The sequence below is a fragment of the Oreochromis niloticus genome, linkage group LG18, assembly GCF_001858045.2.
Source record: "Oreochromis niloticus isolate F11D_XX linkage group LG18, O_niloticus_UMD_NMBU, whole genome shotgun sequence".
NCBI classification, from domain to species: domain Eukaryota; kingdom Metazoa; phylum Chordata; class Actinopteri; order Cichliformes; family Cichlidae; genus Oreochromis; species Oreochromis niloticus.
The window spans coordinates 13752728-13760169 of NC_031982.2; the positions used below are offsets into that span (position 1 = coordinate 13752728).

Genomic DNA, 7442 nt, shown 5'->3' on the forward strand with positions numbered 1-7442 from the left:
ACCATAAAAAAACAGAAATAGAAAAAAATAATAAAAAGAATATAAAACAGCTGCAGTCTGCAGTGTTCATATTTTATGAAGAAAAATGTCTTTGAGCTTTTAAAAGAAAACTAAATTACTGGCAACATAATCTAAATGTTACAAAAACAATTTAAAAAACGCAATTATTTCAAAATGATTTATTAAAATATGATTTTTAACTTAACATAAAAACAGATTGAATAACTGTAGACTGCATTGCCTGAAACGTTCACGTGTTATATAAAATATTAATAACCTATTAACATAATAATAAAATTGCAACACAGTACTAGTTTTCAGTTCATTACGTTTGTTTTTTAAAATATTTTAAATGTTTTATGATTTAAATTTGAAAGTATGATTCAATATGGGAGATCGGTTACTTATCAGAGTGAGAAGGAGTCAGAAAGAGAGTAACCCTACCATGGTGAGTGTCTTACTTGATAATGGGGGCGAATGGTCGTGAGAGGCGGGGGTCTGAGTGAGTGTCCGGGGCACCTGATTCATACCTGGGGGAGGCGTCCAGCACTGGTCAGCGTAACAATGGTCTGAAACAAATTTTAAAGTAAAACTAGTATTTCTAACTGAACTATGAAAACATGAATAAATAAAATGAGTGGAAAAGATTTACAGAAGAAATTGAAAACTCAACAAAAACAATTTTTAAAAATTTGAATTCAGAATTTTAAAAAACGATTGTTTTTTTAAAGTTATTTAATTTCCTTTCTCAATTATTTATTAGATTTGCTTTGTCATCCTGATACTCCACACATATGTTTCTAAGTTTTAGCTCATATAATGACCAATTTACACCATTATTGCTTCTTTGACTTAAAATAAATAAATAAGATAATTAAAAAATATATTAAAAAAACACTGTTTAATCTGCTCTTTCTTTTGTCAGATGCTCATATAAGATTAGTTAATCCTGGGTCAGCTCGTTGCTACGGAAGAGTTGAAATCTATCACAACAACAGATGGGGAACAGTCTGTGATGATGACTGGGACTTAAATGATGCTAAGGTGGTCTGCAGACAGTTACACTGTGGAACTGCTCTGAATGCCACTAAGTCCGCTCATTTTGGTGAGGGAAGAGGACAAATCTGGCTTGATGGTGTGTCCTGTTCAGGAAGTGAAAGTTCTCTGAGTGTCGACACGGAGGATTCGGTTCACACGACTGTAGACATCATGAAGATGCTGGTGTCATCTGTTTAGGTGAGATGCTTTTCATCTCATACACAGTATTCAGTAACAAAATAGTCCATGCAGCTATAATCAGGACAGAAATCTGTATGTTAATTATTATAATGTATACAGTGTCGCTTTTTAGCTTCACTTCCTGTTCTTTCCCTCTTTTGTGTTCATCTTCGTTTATTTTACTCTATAGAAGCCTGCATCTCATTCCCAATCACTGTGTGTGTGTTTATACTTTATTCTCCCCCAAAGGGAAGGAGTTTGTAATTGTTTCTCTGTCTATTTGTTAGCAGTCAGCGTCCACAGTTTACAAGATATCTTTTTAAAATTTTGTGTGATGGTAGATACCAATGACAGCTCGAGCTGATTTCATTTTTATAAAAATCAGTTCGAGGTCACACCTAATGTGAAAATCAGTAAAAACTTAATATTACCTACAATTTTTTTTATGTCTTCAAACTTCACACCAATACATAGGCCTTTGGGATCATGAGTATCTAGGTTAGCTAAGCACTTGATCTTGACCTTCACTGTTCGAGTACAAGGTCAAAGTTGACCTAGAAAGGAAATGTCCAACAACCACATCAAGTAATATATCATATGAAAAGGCCTGAAGAGAGCTGTTACAGCATCTTTGAGATGCCATAACTGACTGACATCATCATAAAGGGAGGCTGACATCAACAAGGCATGATAAAAACGTTTCGGTACAGCACGTGTCCATCAGGGGAGATATGCTCAGATTTTTGCAACAGCCAATGAAGGCTCACTTTTTGGGGTTTGTTCTGTCTCAATGACTTACATTTGGATGCTCAGTTGACGTAGTTGACAGTGTTCAGATGTTGTCATTTGTTTCTTGTTTGCCTTCAAATTACTGAGTCAGCACAGAGGATTATAAGAAACTACTGTGGACATTATTGTGATGCTGGTGTCATCTGTTTAGGTACATCTTTCATTATCAAAGCCATGTTATTATAATAGATTAAACTCCAATTTTGCTTCATAATCACCTGCACAAATAATGAATGACAATCGCTACCCCTAGCTTCATAGCTCAGAAAGAGGAGAAAAAAGTTAGGAAACAAAAGGTGGCTCAACCCTTCAGCTTCAGCCTATGCAGACATAAGCACTGAACCTATTTACACAAATCTGGAGGCTCTCAAAGAGGTCACGCTCACACATACACAGAGAACACGAAAAGTTTGGAAGCCAGGGCTGAATGAATGAATGAATGAATCCTGGGTCTGAGTCCGCTGTCAATCTGATCACTTCCTCACTTCTCTCTCTCTCTCGGCAGCTGTTGGAGCGGCTTTAAACCCAGTCACATGATCCAGGAACCAATCAGCAGCCTATTGCTCTTCCTCAGAGAAAATAACCTGCAGAGGTCCTTAAATCAAAGTACATAAACACACAGGAACAGCTAACACAGACTTCTTATGGCCACTGGCTGTAACACCCACACCTGTTAAGACCCTGAAAATTGTGGATATAAAATGTTAATTCCTTCACAGCACAATGAATACTTTTGTTGAATCTTTCAAAATCAAGCAGAAACTCACTTTAAGACCATTTACATCATATAACTGTGACTAAACTGCTAAAATAACAAAATATTGTTTGACTGTCTAAAGATTCCCAAACCTATCTGTAGGTAGTTCATTAGTGGCTGCTGTTCAGTCTGAAGCAATGTGGCCACCATATTGGTCAGATGGAGCCACGCCTCTTAAACCGTGTGCGTATGGAGTGTCTAAGTGTGATGTAGTAAGGTTGTGGGTGGGTGGGGTGACTTCTACACGCAATTCACTGGGAGCCCATTGTTTCATAATCTGTTCATGTTAACATGGATGATTTATTAGGTTTTTCACATAATTTGTTTTAGGTTTTTTAAAACCAGCAATGTTTGTTTCATGGTGACTGATCTCTTTCCACAGATTCAAGAACTCCAATCCTGAGATGTGTTTTCCTGCCACTGATTCTGCTTTTGGAGAACATTGCCCTTCATTTCTACTATAAGGTACATCAGAGTGAATAAAAGCATGTATGAAACAGAGTAGTAGCTGAGAAGTGTAGGAACAGTAACATGGATTGTGTCCCGTCTCTCCAGGTCATCAAAAAGCAGAAATCAGACAAAAAGGAGAACAATGAGACGGATGTTTCCAGAGCTGAAGAAGTGGAGGCCGAGGAAGCAGTCCAAGAAATAGAATAGAAACATAGAAACAAACACACAAGTCTAAATTTTTCTTGGAATTTAGATTAAAGTTGTTTAAATATTGTTTAATTATGTTTATGTTTTTTAAATGTCTGACACATTACTGCAGCGGCTCTATTTAACCTGCCTTTACTGTCCAGTATAAACTCTTAATAGCATGACTGTGACTTAAGTTTGAAAATAATCCTTCATCCTCTCCAGTCCTCACTTTCTTACATCTTCCTCCATCTCTGCCAGTGAAGTTTTCACACATTAAGTTTTTTACTTCTCACTAAACTGTATCTTTGGCTAACAGACAGAATGTGTGTCAATCTGTACATAAACATGTTTTTATGTTTGGTGATATTTTTGAAATTCTTTCAAATTATCTGCCAGTTACAAAAAATTCCTGCAATTATAGCATCCTATTCTGTACAACAATATATTGGCAGAGAAAAAACCAAAAGGCAGTAAAAAGTGTTGTTTGTGCTTTGAATCATCATCACACCTGGAGGATTTTTCCTGAAGACTACTGAAGAAATTAGAAGAACGCTGGCTAAGAGAGTTCAGGCTGTGTTGATCAATAAAGTTGAATATTGCACGTTAGAATTGTACAAACTGCTTTTTCCTCATATACTGTGTTTGTATAAAGAAAACAATTGTCTTAAGACTTTTGCACAGTACTGTAATAAGGAAAATGAAGCTGTCTCACATTCATGCAGCTGACAACAAAATACATAAAGTGTGGGAAAAGAGCTGACAGCAGAGACAGGAAGTCAGTGAGAGAGATAAGGGTATGAACAGCTAATAAACCTGAGATGTTGTGATTGTGTAATGTTGGACAAAAACAGACTAAATGCTGGGCCTGAATTTGGTTACATTACTTTCATTGTCATCAAACTAACCTGCAGGAAATTTTCGTATTGTTGTTGGCACAAATATATGTTTGTTTTATATTTTATTCTAAAATCAACGTTTTTCATTGTTACATTTTGGGGGGACAAATTTTATCTGAGACTGATGGTGGAAAAATATACACAGATATATGAAAATTTTAAACCACCTCTCACCATCAGTAACACAAAATCCTCTTTGACCACCCTTTACTTTGTTGGGATCTAAACACTTCAGGCTGGAGGAGTTCAGTGGGAACACTTAAATCCCCTGACAGATGATATCAGCCCTGTCTTTGACTCCGTCCTTGTGGCTCTCAAATCCTGGTGGGACATATGTGGTGTTTTTATTCCACAACCATCTGCAAAGGAAAGAAATCAAGGAAAATGTACTGATTTCTGAGAGCATATCAGACACCACTGATCCAAGATGTGGCTGGAGGCTGTGCTGATTGCTTCTGACACAGTATAGGATCAGTGAAATTTCTCATGTCATTTTCCTACCAAACAATTTCTTTTGTTGCACTTCCTGTATTTTCCTGCTGCTGAGCTCTCTCACTGCTACTGCTATAAAAAGCCAAAGCTACGGCCCCTGCTGCTCAAGATCAACACTGACAACAGCAAAAGATCAAAACTACGCTTCACATAAACATCGTCATGAATTTCCTCTTACTTTTGCTGTTTTGCTTCCTCCATGATTAAAAAAAAGAAAAAGAAAAAAAAAAAAAAAAATCACACTTCCTGCAGAGCTCTCACTCTCTCTCATTTCTGCTGTTCAATACCAAAGAAATGTAAACTTTTTAAAATTATGACAAATTGCAAAACGCTTAGCTTTGTCTCTGATAAAACCTCCGTGACTTTGCTCTGCATCACTCCAGCAGCATTAGATAATGTTTATATGTTGAGCCGTGTTTGTTTTTTGGTTTTTTTTAGTGTTTGATCTACTGCAGAATATTTTTAACGTTACCTGTTATTAAAAGCCAGGAGAGGAAAATCTCCTTCATATTTTTATGTGTTTTATTCTCAGTTACATTAACACAAAGGCATCTGCTGTGATGCTCACACCTCTTATGGAGTCTCACAAGTGCCAGTACTAATAAATGATCAGAATTATGATATTTCTGAATGTCTAAGGCGAAATTTTCCCGATTCAAATCTAATCTAATCGAAATCGTGGATCAAATCGAATCAGGACCTTGTGAATCGGGATTGAATCGATTCTAGAAATAAGTGACGATACCCAGCCCTAACGTGGAGCACTATGTTCATAGACTTAGGGGCTTTAAACTAGATTGTCCCAGAACATGAATGGTGGTTGATGGGACTCAGCGAGGGGGAACAGTGGTACGGGAGTGGGTGGTGGAAAGTCACTGAAACAGAGGGAAAACAGAGTCAGGTTGGTCCTTGGGGAAAAGACTGAGTTAATCCAAACTGTGAGTCTGAACAGTCTTACTTGGTTGCAGGTGGTGTCATGCGAGAGGGAGGAAGCAGGATGAGGCCTGGGTGAGTCCAGTGAAGTAGTGATCCATGATTCCAAAACAGAGGAGGGAGGCAGCCAGGTGAGACCGGAGAAAACTGATTGAGACTTTTTATCAGCTATTTGGAGTACAATGGAGTCCAGCATCCAGGCAAGCGAGGCTATTGCAAGTTTGTAATGCAAGTCAAGAAACAAATGGAAAGACAAGAACACAGTGGTGAGTACCAGAACAATGAGCGCTGTAAGAAACATGAGGCCAAACACTAACGTGGGTTAGTGAAGGCTGGTTGTGGACGCTGGTCTGAAATTTCAAATACAGATGGCTTAATCAGTCTCAGGTGGCACTCTGGGGAGGAGCAGCTAAGGCTCCGCCTAAAGGCAGAGAACAGGCACTGTGGAAATTTACTACGATTCACCCAGACCATGACACACAGGCTGATCTTTGTCTAACAATTATCCAGAAAATATTCATGAAAATGTCAGGGCTCAAATTGAAGTATGGTATGTTTTTAATATTACATGGCATCAGAACGATATACATTTGGGTGTGACCCTTTTTAAACACCCCTTGGTTCTAATCTATGGTGGATAAAATTAAAGAAATATCAAATTAAATGATAAATAGAAATATTCACAGCATGAGTTCCTTACTAAGTTGGTAGTTAAGTAAAAGAAAAAAAGATATCTGTCTGTAAAACAGCAGTGTTTGTTCCAGCAGAGCTGTGCTTTCATAAATATGTACTTAAGTAGGGTTGCAACATCTGATCACACATTTGATAAGACTGGTTTCAGACACCTTTTTTTCAGCTGTCACCAACAAGTATCACTGAGGCTGGAACAAACTCTCAGCGGTTAAAACCTCTGAGGCTGGTGTGAAATGTTGACTTCCCCTTCATGCGCTTTACCCTCGTAGTATATCTCTTTATCTTTGTTGATGCAAATTCTGCTGCAAGCCTTTGGATTTCTTTTCACCAGTCTTTAGAAACAGAGAAGAAAAATATATGCATATACGCAAATGCATTCATTATTTTAATGTCATCAAACACTGAGCTGTCGTCATCACTGACACTGGAGAGTTCACAAGGACTTGACTCATTTATGAGAAAGTTTTTTTGAGTAAAGAACAGCTTAATTTGAGTGAACAAAATTAATTGCTGCGTGCAAGAAATGTATTTCATTGTTTGCATTATACATATACACACACAATAACAGCCCTCTTGCTCAGTTGTTGGCATTTGCTCTTGCTCAGATCTCTGCTCTGTGATCTGACAGACATCTGCCACCTGCTCTCAGTGAGTCGCTCCGCTCTCAACATCTCTGCTCCCTGCACGTTCAACTCTTCCTGTACACCGTTATGAATTTGCCACAAAACCAACCAATCAGAGAGTTGGATGCAAAAATTCTGATTGGCTGTTTTGTTCTCCAATCAGCTCACTAGCTATTGCGTTCCGGAAACACTGTCCAAAGTGTAGCTAAACTCATTTTCGGTTAGTATGTTTAATTATTTTATTTTAAAATATATATATTTTTAAAGACCATTGTTGGTTTTAATCTAATTTAAACCAAACCCCTCCACTGGATTTAGCTACATTTTGGACAGTGTTAAGCTGTTCTTCACTCAAAATAATTTTCTCCTCAAAATGCAACATTTGCAAAAATAACACCATAC

The 7442-nt window shown here is 37.6% G+C and overlaps 1 long non-coding RNA gene across 1 annotated transcript; it reads right to left on the reverse strand.

The window, feature by feature from the left end:
* Positions 1-4590: 4590 nt before the first annotated feature.
* Positions 4591-6304, reverse strand: LOC109195653 (uncharacterized). Its single transcript, XR_002057209.2, has 3 exons — positions 5750-6304; positions 5537-5666; positions 4591-4658 (listed from the first exon to the last, which is right to left on the reverse strand). It is a non-coding gene; the product is annotated as an uncharacterized LOC109195653 (long non-coding RNA).
* Between the last annotated feature and the right edge of the window lie 1138 nt (positions 6305-7442).